The sequence below is a fragment of the Chenopodium album genome, chromosome 2 (genome assembly GCF_948465745.1).
Source record: "Chenopodium album chromosome 2, dcCheAlbu1.1, whole genome shotgun sequence".
Classification (NCBI taxonomy): domain Eukaryota; kingdom Viridiplantae; phylum Streptophyta; class Magnoliopsida; order Caryophyllales; family Amaranthaceae; genus Chenopodium; species Chenopodium album.
In genome coordinates, this window is record NC_137835.1 from 57,199,058 (window position 1) to 57,215,801 (window position 16,744).

The window sequence follows — 16,744 nt, forward strand, 5'->3', positions numbered from 1 at the left end:
TTCAAAACTGTTTTGGTTTTCCGCTGCAAATTTCTGAGATAGCCTTAACGTTTGAACACGTGGCGGTAGCACACCAGTAATTCTCTTGAAATTGTTCAGGTTATATACAGGTTTCTCACAGGTTTTTAAGAGAGAATTATTGGGGTGTTACAAAAAGGCATTACTAGCCATTCATAATGCCCTTGAGGGGCACTAAATGCAGTTAAAGGAATGCTTTCTTCTTCCATTTTAATTTGTCAGTATCCACTTTTGCAATCCATTTTAGAAAACCATGTGGCTCCTTGTATTCTATTAAATATCACAGTTTTATTAGGAATGTAATAGCCATCAAAAATAGTATTGTCATTTAGCTGTTTATAATTAATGACCATTCTAGCTTTACCTCTCTTTTCTTCTGCATGATTTCTTACCATGAATGCTGGACTATTATGAGGACTTTTGCTATTCCTAATTAGCTTTTTATTAAGCAATTCTTTTATTTGTTCATCAAATTCCTGAATATCTTTGTAGGTATAAACCATTTGTCTTACTCTAATAATCTTATTAGGATTTGTTAGAGTTATCTTAGCAAATGCTTTATCCTTTTCCCAATGTTCTAAAGGATTTGTTGAATATAGTTTTTCGCATAGTTTTTCTTGTTGCTTATTTATCTGATTTATTAATGATGAATCACACTCAGAAATTCTAAGTGCAACCTCTCATTGTGTAGGAGTAACCCTATCACCACGCTGGCTGCGCGTAAATTCCATTGTCTGATGAGTATAAGCCTTTGTTATATTCTGTATAAGAACAGAATGGCCATTAATAGTAAAGATTATCTGATCAATAGTTTGAGTGCATGGAGAGTATAACCTTTGAAAATTATTTCCTATTATCATATCATGACTAGGTTGATCAATTGCCCATAAAATAGGAATAACACATTGAACTCCTTCAATTTCTATTTTTAAATCTTCAATTATCTTTGTATGCATCATGAAACTATTATTAGAAATTCTAACTTGCATAGGATTTTTGGCCTTTTTCCACAAGAATTCTGGAAATAATGATCTCTTTCCAAACCATGTAGAACAACCACTATCAATATATGCACATAATCTATATTTATTGTAATCTTAAATGCATATATCAATTGGAATATAAATGCTATTAGGATTAGTACTGGATATTTCATTACAAGCTTCCATTTGCATATTAACTTCATCCTCATATACTGGTTCACTCACAGTTTTGGTTTTATATCAAATTACCTTCCTTTTATCAATAGGATCTTCATTTAACTCGAAATTAGAACATGATCCCATATCAATGCTACACCTTGCTGGTTGTTTCAAGGCTTTTTTACTTTCATATTTTTCATTTAGTTTCTTTAGTAGAACTAATATTTCTTCTTCATCCTCCTCTGGCTTTTCATCACCTTGTTTTTTCATTCTTATTATTGTTGAATTTTGTCTACTTAGACTTGGTGTTCTTAGACTCAGATTTCTCTATATTTTAGGTTTTATATTCATTCCAATATGAAGTAATCCTGGTTCATCAATTAACATCTTACTTGATCTATTACTAACTGCAGGGTTCATAAAGAATTCTTCCCAAGTTTTTTCAATTTCAATTTCATTAGGATTTACCTTTATAGGTGTAATTTTCTTCTTAGGACCTCCTCCTTGCTCATATTATTGAGCATCGACTATTTGTTTCTTAAAAGATGAGTGTATAGTGTTTACCAACTTATAAACCACCTTTCATCTTAATTGTATGGGTCGTGTTCCTTTATGCATTTTCACTCCTTCTGTATCAAGCTAAGAACTTTGACGCAAAGGAATCCTCTAAGCTTACATAATATCTAGGTTCACATATATAGCTTACTGTCCCTTGACTTAAGTTACATGTGATACCACTAATTATTTGATCATAAAATTCTTTATGTCTAATATCACAAATGAAACTCAAGCATTTAACATCCTTGCCAAAATCTTGCAAAGGGGTTATGAATACTTGTACTGCGCCAATACAAATATAGCTATAATTTCCTTTTTCTTTATGTTTTTTTAATACTTTTCCAGTTAATGATATTTGTAGACAACCATTTGTGTCTCCCCGAAACCAAACCCAGTGATGAGTGCCTTTCACGTCGAATCATAATCGAATGAAACGAAAGTGTGGAAAGGTCTAGTGTTGCGGAAAGTTTTATTTCTTTTCTCTTCTCCCTGTTTTTGAAAGCTTTATTTTAAGAAAACAGCCAATCCAGTTTGGTTGGTCCATGATATGGGTCCAATAGTGGTGTAGTTGGATAGGGCTTGCAAAGACCTTTCCAACGATATATTATAAGCCCAATTCCGGTGAATATTGAGGAAATTATGGCCAATTTACTAAACTGGGTCCGGTTTGAGCTTTATGTACGGCCCAATGATCTAGGGGAGGGCCTAATATAATTTATCATTCCTAATGCAATTAGGAATGGTTTTAGTCTTCTAGAACATTCTAGAAGGTTCTTATCATTCCTAATTCAATTAGGACTTTTCAGAGTTTTAATCAAGATCAAATAGCATTTTCGAAGGAATTATATTATTTTATCTTCCAGTACGGTAAATTTATCAGATTTTCGAAAACGCGTTGAAAAACAGTTTGGCGTCCAACCCCAGGCCTTGGCGCCTGGAACCAGGATTGGCGTCAGGCGCTAGCCACTGGTGCTGGCGCCAATTAGCCAGGGCTGGCGCCAATGTTGTTTTGCGATCTTCAGACTCTGTTTTGTTAAATTATCTTTTTTGGCTGATTTTCTCTATAAATATCGTATTAAAAACTCCGTTTTCATTCACGAATTCTCATCAACAATTAGTTTTAATTAGCTTTCATCAACTCTCTTCATTCACAAGTTTTCTTTGATTCTTAATTAAAAACATTCTTTCTTTTAGCATTCTTTTCAATTCTTTCTTGTTTTTTCATACAAAATTCCGCATTCACAAGATCTAGAAACACCTAGCCATATTCGAAGTTGCCTTCGTCCTAGACGTGAAAGGTTTTAATTTCTGAGGGTTTGGTCCCAAATCTCTATTTCAATTATTTAATTTAATTGTTTTGATTATTATTTTCCTTGAAGTTACTAACGTGTGTATTTTGTAATTAGAAAGAGGTACGAGGCATCCAAGTAAGTACTTTAATTGATTAATTGATTTATGATGTAGATATCATGTTTATATTGTTGTTATGATGTTCCTAGTATCATGTCTAGGGTAATTTTAATATTAAATATGATTGCTATGATGCCTTTTATTCTCTTCCTAATATTTATGATTGTTAGTATCATGTTAGGGTTAAAGATTTGATTTTTAATGCTTAGTGACATGCTAGGGTTTGTTATTAATCTTGTTAGTATCATGCCTAGGATCTTACTTTTATTATGCTTTAATATTAACATGAACATGATTATAATTTTATTATTCATTATTATTGATTATGTTGCTTGATGCTTATTCTTTATTGCTTGATCACCTTTATTGCATGTTAAAGGGAATTTGTACTTGTAATCACGCTTAATAAGATAATTAATAATCTTGTTAGGGTTAATTGTGATTATAATTCAAGTGATCGCCAATAATAGGTTTATTTGTGCATTAATATTCAACCAACATAGGTTAAACAGGTTTAGGGTTAAACCTATTGATTGCATGTTAATCGGAAAGCGCACATGAATACGAGCAGAATAAAGTAGAGGCCTATTATTAGGGCAGATTCAATCTCTTTTAGGTTGGATTTGTACCTTCATCCCCGAACCCTTATTTGGTTCATGACCTTATGGAGTTGACGATCTCTTGGATCGTTAAGGGGTGTAACCTTCACCTTGTGAACGGTTTACAAGTTCCTTAAAAACTTGTTGGCGACTCTTTTGCTCTATCTTCTTCCCTTTTGGACGCCACCGTACTTTAGTGTATGATCACAGTGGGGTTCAAGCTAGTGGGATTTTAAAGGCTTGAAACTATTCCCTACAGTTTTTGGCGACTCCACTGGGGAGGATTTCTATTTTAATTCCTGAATTTGTTTCGGCAATGATTTAGAATGAGTGGATGAGACTCGAAAAGTTCTAAGTATTTCATGTGCGTAATTTTGATTAACATTATTGTCATTTGCATAAAAAGGTTCTCATTGGAAAGACCATCCGTAATGAGTCAAAAATATAGGATTTTACACGTAGGAAATTTGAGAAATGTCTTTCACAACTAGGACTGAAATAATACCGCGCGAAACTGGATGATTTTATTGATTACAGAAAGCTGCTGAGGCATGTGGGAAGTAGCGTCAGGGGCCAGAGCTTGGCGCCAAACTTTTAGCCGTAGCGCCAGACGCCATTATTGGCGCCAGGCACTATAGTTAAAAGTTGGTGCCAGTCTCTGTTTGCTGGCGCCAATTTCCCCCAATACTGAGCCAGAAATATGTGTTCTAATTTCAACCGGTTTTTCGCATTGTTTGCTCGATCCTGCTTCCTGATTGAATTTTTTCTCACTTTTCTGAAACCCATATTTGTTCTACATATGGACATAACCTTCTGGGAATTCATGCTCTATCTACCCGATTGAACGCTCCTGGCAACAAAGGGTACATCTGAGATGTTGAATTCACCAAACCATGGAAGTGAGTTTTTTCTAAAACTCGCGGTGTCCCATCCACACGCACTAACCCTTCACGGTTAGGCTTTTGCGCGGTGCATCCGGACAATTAACCATGGACCCTATTTGACTAAACCATATCCCAAACTTTAGAGAACTAGAGCCATGGTTAGGTTGCGAACTCATTGCATCATATTGTGCCTACTTGACTAATTGTGCATTATTTGTTGTGCATATATATTCTATGTTTCTCTTAACCGTTTGTTGATTTGTGTTGAGACTAAAATTATTGACTTAAAGAACTTTTGCCTATTTTATTAATTAATTAATTAATTTGAGTCAATAAAGTTTTTTTTTTAATCGGAATTGACCTAGTACGACTTTAGGCATACCCCAGTTGACTAATAATACCGAAAACAGTCCCAGACCGAAGCCCCAATATTGGCGCCAAAGTCTGAGCTGTAGCGCCACTGTATAGTGTGTAGCGCCAGACATTAACTAAATTGTCTGGCACCAATCATCATATTGCGACGCCAGTCCTGTCGCTTGGCCGACAATTCGGATTATTTGTCTAGTCATCACCTAATGTCTAATTAATCAGTTTCCTGTTTAATTCGGTTAATTTTGCCGACAATGATGCTTAATTGAATTAATGTTCGAGTTTAGGCACTAAGTCCCATGGTCTTACACAAGAAGTCCAAACATGTCACTTACACTCAATACACACCTATACACATGTTTTGACCATGATTAAGAGAGTCTTGTGTGCGCGCCCTGTTTCGTCATTTTTTTTAGGGGGGTAAGTTGGATATTAATCCTCCAATAAATAATAATACTTAGTTCCCTAAAAATATGTACATTATTGTTGCCAAAAATATGCATATATCTTTTTTTAAATAAAAACCATAAATTCAAGTTGATTCGAGTCGAGAAATTAAAACGCAAATTGGCTTAATTTACAGCGCGTGGTCAAGAGAGGAAGGACGATTAATCAAAGATAACCTCTTCGTACAAGTCCAACTTTTCGACAAACCTATAGCCCGTAAGAGGAAAGCAAGAGTCATAATGGCAACTCAAGAAGAAGTCAATGATCTCAAAAACCAACTGGCTACTGTAACTGAGACACTGAAGCTTCTCGCACTTAAGATCGATGATCCCGTGAAGCAACAACAAATGGACCTCATGCAAGAGAGCCTAAGCAAGTTGTCCAGCGACTACAAGTTTCAAGAACTCACATCCCAAGGGGTCTCGGTGGATAAAGATCTTCTTCCGCAGAAGTTCAGTGCCAACGACATCCCAAAATTCAGGGCAATCGACAACCCTTACTTCCATTTAAGAGCATTTGAAACAATAATGAGTATCAAGGGTATCGATAAGAAAGTCTTCCCTTCTCTGTTCTCACTATCTCTCGAGACCGTTTGCCAACAATGGTTCTTTTCTCTTAAAAAAGAAAAGACCTCTACCTGGGAATCCATAGCAAACGCTCTCGTTGATAGGTACAAATGCAACATTCAAGTCGAACCTGACCATAGAGAACTTGAAATCTTCAAACAGAAGGAGAATGAAGGCTTCACTGCTTTCTTTAACAAGTGGAGAGAAACCTCAGCTAAAATGATCGACGTACCAAATGAAAAAGAGTCTGTGAGACTGTTCATTAAAAACCTCCAAGAAAAATATTCAAAACATCTTAAATATCAAAATAACCTTCATACCTTTAAGGCTGTTTATGATATTGGGATTAATATTGAAGATGACTTGGCTAAATCTAAAGCTGCCAACAATAGCTCCAACAGTGGCTGGAAAGGAAAGAAGAACGACAATCCTTCTTCTTCCAAAACCGCCCACTCAAATAATGTTAGCACCTTTAATCTAGGAGAAGTCCTCGCCATGAACAACCAAGGACAAAAGAAATCGTTTAGGAGAAACCTCACTCCTATTGGCATGAGTTATGACACCGCATTTGATCGATTGAATGCAAAAGGTCTTATAACTCCCATTGGACCATTTGGAGATCCACCAGTTGAGAAGAGGTCGCCTAACCGGAACCCCAACGCACATTGCAAATATCACCAAGGTAGGGGCCATTCTACTGAAAGCTGTTGGAAGCTCAAGGAAGCTATCCAAGACCTAATTGACAATGCTTCAGTGCACCTCTAGCTCATACTTTGGCTATCTCCGATGAAGAAAGCGAAGTTGACCCCTCATCTCTCATTAAGCCTGTCAAAGCAACCAATGTCGAAGAAGGAGAAGAAGAGATCTTTTTCGATGTCAAAGATAACCTTCCAGAACCAGCAAACGAGGAAGACATACAATTGCTCACATTGTTTATGAGGGAGACATCGCAACTGTTACGTGAAACTCTCAAAATCATGAACGAACTTCACAAGAAATATGATGAACTTCCATGTCCAAAGGAAGAATCTAAAAGAGAATTCACACCAGTAAAAACGACTTATGAGGCAAAGTATTTTCCCTTACAAGTCACCAAAAAGCCCAATAAGAGCAATCGAGTCTACACTCCAATTGGGATCCCGTATGCACAAATGTTTGAAATGCTCTCCGAGAGTGGCAAGGTCAAACCTCTCGAACCGAGACCATTTGAATCATTAAAAAGGACAGATAGATATTACTGTCAGTACCATCAGTCAGGAGGGCACACCCTAGAAAACTGCTTCAAATTCAAGGATTTGGTGCAGAAAATGATTGATAAAAAGGAATTAGTTCAAGTTCAACAAGAAGAGGACATAACTGTTAATGGAGTATGGGACAGTGATGAAGAAGATGTCTACCTAAAGGACATAGTAGGACCTTCGCCTTCTGTATCATACACCACAGACGACATTTGGGCTGAGGAAGATTCATCAATAGACGTCCTCACAAGATCCGGGAGAATGCAACCTCCCGTTTCGACACAACCTATGCCTACTCTACAACAAGTTCCCATACCTATCATCGAAGACAATAACATCGTTAAACAATTCAAGAAGACAAAAGTTGAGATGAATGTATGGAAGCTCCTGGCAACATCTCGAGAACATAGGTTGGCTGTGATGAATGCCTTGGATAAAATCGGGATAGATTCTGACACCACTCCTGAGGGACTAGCTAACTTCCTCACAAGTGACCTCCCTAGTCCGATTAATCTAATCACCTTCTCTGATAAAGATCTACCCCCAGAAGGTGACAAACACTACAAGGCGTTAAACCTCACGGTAGTCTGCAAAAGGATGAATGTTCCCATGACTCTTGTAGACAATGGATCGGCTATCAATGTCTGTCCACTTAGGACTGCGAGGATTCTCGGCATAAGGGATGAGGATTTAACTCCGTCCACACAAGGAATAAGAGCTTAAGACAATACTCGACGTCAAGCTCTTGGAAAAATAACCCTAAATGTGACGGCAGGAGCAATAGAACATGCTACTACTTTTCAAGTGGTAGATATCAAAGCCTCGTTCAATCTATTGTTAGGACGCCCTTGGCTCCATGATCTAAAGGTCGTCCCTTCATCTCTCCACCAAAAAGTGAAAGCCATAGTTGGAGGAATTCCAATCACTATTGACGCTTCGTCGATGAGGATCAAATCAATAGAAAACCCAATCATCAATGTGGAACACGACGAAGATGATGAAGACCTATGGGGCTTTAACGAAGAAGTCTCCTTAATCCAAGAGGATGAAAGGACATCTCTTTGCCACGACCCCCATTCCAACATGATTATCAACACCATACTGAAGAAACAAGGACACTTCCCTGGGATGACCTTAGGAAAGAAGAAGGGGATAGCAAAATCAATGGAGTCACCTGGCCTCCCTAAACTATATACTTTCGGACTTGGTTTCGAACCGACTCAGGAAGATCTCAAGCGAGCCCAGGACAAGTTGAAAGCACGTAGGGACGCTCGCATTCAAAAGAAAGCAATTCCGATGGATCAGTACCCTCTTACGCTTAATGGTCAGTTTATAAAAGAAGGAGAGGACTATCCATGCCATGAATTTCCCGAGCCATTTGTTGTAAATGGCATACGACAACCAGGATTCGAGATTTTCTTGGATTGCTACTTCGCTGACGAAATCCCAACTCCCGTCCATAAGGAGAAAGCACCCCCATGCTTTGACTTTAACGTCATGGGATTACTATTTGGGCGAGAAAAGAATGAGCCAACTTATGAGGAAGATAACTCCTCACTCATTCAAACGGTCCTACAAAGCGAAAACTTCGACCCCTCGAAGCTAATTACTCCAGCTGAAGGATCACTGCAAGGGTGGCGCAAGACTATCAAGGTGACTACTCCGAGTGGAAGGAAGATATCGATCACGACAGGGCAAGGGCCGATGTTCGAAGAGTCATCGGAGTCAGAGTCTGAGTCAGAGTCTTTCCCTTTAGAATCCTCTAAGTCTCTAGCAATAATGCCTCCCCTTCCTATTTCTTCTCCTAGGGTAGTTAGTGATCCAGTCCCTGAGGACATATCACTCTTTGATGTAATGATCTCAGAGTATAATAATATTTCTCATTCTCCTTATTTCTCGTGTTCTTCCCTAACCCAAGATGACGAATATTGCTTAGCTAACGATGAAAAAGATAAAGAAATTATTAAGGCAATGGAAACACTTGAAAAGAAAACACCAGTAATTGAAGAGACTGAAACAGTTGACATCTCAAATGATTCAACTCATAAAAGAGAAGTTAAAATCGGACTAACGTTGAATAAACAAGAAAGAACCGATTTAATTAACTTACTTAAAGAATTTATCGATGTATTTGCTTGGTCATATGAAGATATGCCAGGCATTAACAGAGAGATAGCTCAACACACTATACCATTAATCCCAGGAATGAAACCTGTAAAACAGAAGCTGCGTCGAATGAAACCCGACGTAGCACTTAAAATAAAAGAAGAAGTTCAAAAACAAATAACTGCAGGTTTCATCAAGGTATCCAAATACCCCGAATAGGTCGCCAACGTCGTCCCAGTTCCAAAGAAAGACGAAAGGGTAAGGATGTGTGTCGACTATCGAGATCTAAATAAGGCAAGTCCAAAGGACGACTTCCCTTTGCCACACATCGATATTCTGGTAGACAACACGGCAAATCACGCGCTTCTCTCATTCATGGACGGATATGCAGGGTACAATCAGATTCTCATGGCAGAAGAAGACATGGAGAAAACGACCTTTATCACACTGTGGGGCACTTACTATTACACGGTAATGCCATTTGGGTTGAAAAACGCAGGTGCTACTTACCAACGTGCAGCAACTGCCTTACTCCATGACATGATGCACAAAGAAGTTGAAGTATATGTTGATGACATGATTGTGAAATCAAAGGATCGTCCAGGCCATCAAGTAGCCTTAAGGAAATTTTTCGAAAGGCTAAGAAAATATAATATGAGGTTGAATCCATCAAAATGTGCTTTTGGAGTCACCTCAGGCAAGCTCTTGGGATACGTCATAAGCTCTAGAGGAATAGAGATAGATCCAACCAAGATTAAAGCAATCATGTCAATGCCACCGCCCAAGACCGAGAAACAGATTCGAGGATTTATTGGCCGGTTACAATACATAAGTAGGTTCATATCAAAACTGACAACGATATGTGAACCAATCTTCAAGAAGCTCAAGAAGAACGTACCAGTAATATGGGATGATGAGTGTCAAAAAGCCTTTGATAGGATCAAAGCCTATCTCACAAACCCTCCCGTATTAGCGCCAGCACTTCCCGGAATACCTCTTAGGTTATACTTGACGGTTACCAAAGAGACAATGGGAGCCATGTTAGCACAAGAAGTAGAAAACAAAGAGAATGCAATCTATTACTTAAGTAAGAAGATGCTCGAATACGAAACACGCTATACACCACTCGAGAAATTGTGCCTCGCTTTGGTGTGGGCCACAACGAAGTTGAGACATTACATGTTGGTACATACCGTTTTCGTAGTATCCCGATTGGATCCACTCAAATATTTGTTCGAGAAATCAACACTCAATGGACGTATTTCAAGGTGGATAGTCAACCTAGCTCAGTTTGATGTGCGGTTTATGCCACAAAAAGCTATTAAAGGATCTGTGGTGTCAGACTTTCTGGCAGACTTTCCAATAGAAGACTCGACACCAATACAGGACAATGAGTTTCCAGACGAAGATTTGATGGTCACCGAAGATGATACTTGGACCTTGTATTTCGACGGAGCCTCAAACCAAAAGGGATGTGGCGTCGGAGTGCTACTAGTGTCACCTAAAGAAGAACATGTCCCAATCTCAATAAAGCTTGATTTCGACGTTACCAACAACGCTGCTGAATATGAAGCATGTGTGGTAGGCCTTGAAACAGCCCTGGCATTGGGAGTAAAGAAGTTAAGGATATTTGGAGATTCATCTCTGATTATCAATCAAATATCTAAAAGGTGGAAAGTAAGGAGCGAAAGCCTAGCCCCTTACCAAACCTATCTAGAAACTCTTACCGATCAGTTAGAGAAGGTAGAATATACATATCTACCTAGAGAAGAAAACCAATTTGCTGATGCCTTGGCAAGATTAGCCTCAATGGTTAGGATTCCCACGGAAATCGAGCAAATGCCTCTAACTATCGAAAAAAGGCACAAACCACCGTATATACAGGCTATAGAAGACGACGACTCAGTCCAAGACGAAGGAGAAGAACAAGAAGAAGAACCATGGTACACAGACATTCTCAACTATGTCACCAATGGAGAATACCCTCCTCATGCTGACAAGAGAGCAAAACGAGCATTGAGACTTTTGGCTTCTCAATATGTACTCATAGACAACGAGCTACATAAAAGGGTACCTAAAGGTCGAGCTCTCCTATGTGTAGGAAAGGTGGATGCACAAAGAATAATGAGAATGGTCCACGAAGGAATCTGTGGAACTCATGTAAATGGCAAAATGTTAGTCCAGAAAATAATGCGAGAAGGGTATTATTGGACTACCATGAATAGGGACTGCCATCAATATGTGAAAAGATGCCCTAAGTGTGAAATTTACGCCAATTTACAACATGTTCCTCCATCTTTGCTCTACACCTACACATCACCATGGCCATTCTCTACATGGGGAATTGACATAATCGGCAAGATCACTCCTCCAGGGACAGGAGGCCACAAATTTATTCTAGTAGCAATTGATTACTTTACAAAGTGGGTTGAAGCGCAATCATATGCTAAACTCACTGCAAAACATGTAGCACTCTTTATCGAGAGAAATATCATTTGTCGATATGGAGTCCCACATGAAATGATAAGTGACAATGGAACTCACTTTCAAGCCGAATGTGAAGAATTGCTACATAAACATGGTATCCAACATCATCATTCGTCCCCTTATAGACCTCAAGCAAACGGAGCAGTTGAGGCAGCTAATAAGAATTTAAAGACTATCATCGAGAAAATGACAGAAAATTATAAGGATTGGCCTGACAAGCTCCACTTTGACTGTGGGGTTATCGCACGTCAATCCGTACGTCAACAGGAAATACACCATTTTCTTTGGTATATGGAATGGATTCCGTACAACCTGTCGAGCTAGAAATACCATCTCTACGCATTGCGCTAGAGAATAAACTTGGTGAAGTCGAATGGACTAGGGCACGATACGAAGAATTGATCCTACTCGATGAAAAACGACTAGAAGCTCTACATCACACTCAGTGCTATCAAACTCGTATGGCTAGACATTTTAATAAGAAGGTCAAGACAAGAAATATCAAAGTAGGAGATTTGGTATTAAAAGCATTAAGGAAAAATGTTTTAGATCCAAGGGGAAAGTTTAGACCTAATTGGTCTGGCCCCTACATTGTCAAAACAATCCTGTCAGGTGGTGCAGCAAAATTAACTGATATGGATGGCAATGAATTCTCAAACATGACCAATCTTGACCAACTTAAAAAATACTACCCATAATTACTCGAGTAGGACACTCAAGAGAGCTACGTTCGGCCTGATTCCTTAGGAAAGGATACGTAGGCAACCCTTTACGGGTGCGGCCACTTTATTTTTCGACATCTCCGCGTTCCAGAATCAACTAGAAGTCAACAAAAAGTCAGAAAACTATTGGCGTCGCAGAACAGAGTCTGGCGCCAGTCATAAGCCATTAGCGCCAGACGATGGTATTGGCGCCTGGCGCCAGACCTCAATAGCTGGCGCCAAACTGCAATCACTGGCGCCAATTCAGTAATAAAATCTGGGCAAATTTCGGTGTTTTTCGGAAAATTTTCAACTTTCGTACTCGAAAAATTTCTGGAAAATCAATTTTTTCTGATTTTCATTGCTTTAATAAAATAAATTTAAAGTAACAATTTAATTGAAAGCTGAAATTTCATTAATAAAATAAAATTACATTGTTAATGGAATTTAAATAAGGCTGACATAAATTAACTTTAAATAAACAATCTAATAAATCTAAAGCTAAGCAATGTTTTAATCTTTCTTTTCCTTCTTTACTCTTTTCCAATTCTTTTCTGTTTCCTCCTCTTCATCCATTACTTTAGCTAGTAGGCATCCTTTAGAGGACCTACATTCAATTTTAGAATAGATTGTTTCCCCTTCAGCTAGCACCCCATGCTTCTTTTCCACCCAAACCTTTTTGTCTGTGGTGGTAGCTTTCCTTTTCCCCTTGTCTTTAGTAGAATTCTTCTTCTTAGGTATTGTAGGTGTTTTGAATTCAATCCTTGCACCTAAGCGTTCTTTGGCCGGTGTCACCCTGTCACCTAGACGATTCTTCACATCGGTTCTACCCTGATCAATTGAAGACTTCTTCAACAACCACTTCTTTACATCATTAGGTAAAGAAGGAGGAACCTTTCGGGTAATCACTTCCCATAAATGTCTAGCGCTCCAGTAAGTGTCAAATCTATCTACTTCTTGAGAAACGGGGTACTCATAGGGAGGACGAAGATCTCCAGAAGGAATATTTTGAAGCAAGCCATATTGTCTTTTTACCCTGCAGGGATAATAATATGTTACACGAGACAAGCTTGGAAGACGGCAGAAAGGTTGCTTGTTAACACCAGCCATCCTTTTTATTTTCCACCATGGGATGACCCACTTGATAGTAAAATCACGTGATTCAAAGACTTTTCTCCACCCATGGCGCCCAATTTCAGGGATGCGCTTCTTCCTCCTCACGAAGCACGTGGGAGTATAATTTTCAATGTCGTCCGGAGGACTAATTAATCCTAGCCTCTCCATTAGCCACATCTGTAAAAACATTGCAATGCAAATAAATTATTATTACAATAAAAAAATATATTTTTTGATTTCTCCAATTAAAAATATTATTTTTCTACCTGTAATAAAATTGGAGAGCCGCGAAGAGGTGCTTTTGGGTCCCTTTTCAATTCATCTAGACTAATCATAGTCTCTCCAACTATCAATGGCATTGGATTTCTCCCTGATTCAATTTGTTCTAGCACAGTGGTTATAATTGATTGACCCTCGTTACTTTTACCACTACTAAGACAATATTGATTAAGCATGCAGAATAAGAACGCCCTTCTTCTATATATGTGAAAAGATTCAGAAAGCGGTTTATCAAAATAATAGCGTGCAAATTCTTTCAAGTTAACTACATTGCCATCTACTATTTTTGATAAATCCCTTTCCTTCAAATTAAAGAAGCGCTCAAAATCCTTATAGTAATATGCATCTACTTTAGGGATTACTACCAGGTCTATCGCAGGGAAGCCTAAGATAGCACCAAATTCCTCTGGCAAAGGGCTAATTTCATCATACCCTATTCTGAAACAATGTGTATCGGTATTCCAAAATTCTAAAGCGGTATGTATGAAGTCTATGTCTACATCTACCCCTTTGATGCCATAAATTCCCCCCAAGTGAAATAAATCCAACTCTTTTCTTTCTCTAGCATTAAGAGATCGACACCCTTCATGAGAGTATTGGGTGAAGGTTTTAGTGACTAAAGACATGGTTATTATTTTTCTCTAAGGAGGAGAATAATTTTTTCGCTGGAATTATGAGAAGAATCGGCTGAACAGGGGGCTATTTATGTACAAATTGCGAGGAATTTCAATCTGACTTAAATACGGAGTCAGCGTCAATTGGCGTCACAGCCCCGACATTGGCGCCACCCATCAGTGCTTGGCGCCACACGCTAGGTGTAGCGCCTGGCGCCACGCGCCACAAGCTGGCGCCAGCTGGCGCCAAGTCAGCAGCGAAGCCGCGCGTGCTTAGTTTGCGTTTTGATATTAAACTTGAGTCGGTTAATGACTTTATGGCCCCGTTTCAATTTTTTCTAAATATCTTTCCTATCCTTTTTCATTAATTAATTAAATATAGCAATCATTTTTAGTTAATTTTATTTCTCTTTTGGGATTTTATATTAATTTTCAAAAAAAAACCAGCTTTTTCTCCGTTTTTTTTTTTTTTGGGGGGAGAGAGTCGGATAATACCCTCCATCAATAATAAAAAATGACGGAATTTTTGCGCAAAATTGTTGTCACATTTCTTTTGCACACACTAACATGCACTAACATAATAATAAATTTACAATAACATAGATAAATACAAAGTGTCTAAATAATGAGTCAAAGGCAAAAGTTCTATAAAAAGTCAAAATAAAATACATATACAGGAACAGACTACGGCGCCGGAGGACGTAGGCCCATCATGCCATAAAACTGCGTCGTACGAGGAGTCACCTCTCCACCAGCTCCGGCCTCAGCGCCATCTCCAGTCTCCGTAGGAGGAGGAAAACTCAAGACAGGACCGCTCCAGCCAAGGTCAACCTGAGGCTGAGACCGCGGAGGCTGCTGCGATGACGAGCCAACCTCGTACATCCCACCACCTCTGAAAGCTGAGGTAGCCTCTCCTACCGGTGCAGCAGGAACACCCTCAGAAGAAGATCCCGATCCCTCAGCAACGTCGGCTCGAGCAGCCTCGGAACGACCACCTCTACCTCCTGACGAAGTACGACGACGTCTAGAGCTAGACCTCGCCGGATCTCTCCGCCCCTCAGGCCTCGTACGGGTGTGAGAAGCGATCGGTTGACCCTGCAAAAAGAATTAAATCAGAAACAAGAAAAACTGAGGCCATAATGCAAAAATAATAAGTGAAGAAAAGTTACCTCTCGGACAACGTCGTCCCGACGACAGGTAGCCGCGTTCCTCATCCGGACGAGCTAGCTCCGAAAGGCATCTATGCATCGTGCCATAGCCGAAACCACCTCGCGTGAGAACTGTCAGAAAAATAAGTCAGTGGAAATACATAACTGAATATAAAATTCTGAATTGAAACTAGGCTTATCCTAGTCTGGTGGCGAGGAATCGACCGCTCCACGAAGCGCTCGCCCTCGGGAGCCGGAGAAATCATCTCCTCGATTGGCCCATAGATCCCCTGGTAGTGAATGGACATATGGGGCGGCACAAACTCAGTGGGACCATCCTGATAAAACAGAAAGAAATCAATAAGGTATCACTTGGGGGCTACTTAGCGAAAAATAAAAAGCGAAGAATCTTACCCTCACATCCTCAGCCGGTACAGGGGCTGGAGCTAACAAAGGAAGTAGCTCCTCAGCGTAACACCGCCCAAGGATCACATGGGACCGCCAGAGGGAGCCAGATCCCTCAGCCATGCTCGACAACTGTCTCTCGTCGAACATATGACGCGGCGGAGGGGCAGGAACGACGAAAACATCGGAAGAGTGTTGTCTAGCAACTCTCTCCCCTAAATACGCAACCGCTCCGTAGGTCCCCAGAAAATAGCGACGCTCAGCAGAATAATGTGCGGCTAATCTAGGGACTGTCCAACCGCCCCACGGTCGGTATACTACCTCGGGTCCCTATAAAAAGCACCAATTAGGCAAGAACATGTCTAAAATACCACAGAAGAGCAAGACAAGCACTAAAGCGTACTGAGATGATCCGACTCCGGACACGTGCAGTAGACATGTCCACATGGTGGCCGCCCCAAGAGGCGCTCACCGGATATCCCCTCGGCGATGGTCTCGCCGGCGCAACGGAAGGAAAGTACTCGTAGAACCAGATCTACAAAAAAGTTAAACGCGTGAATAAATGCTAACTAACATGTAGGGCTAAACTTTATAGGGAATAATGTTTACCTCTATGACCTTCCAGAAAGCGGACAAAGCGACGTTCGTCCTAAAGGA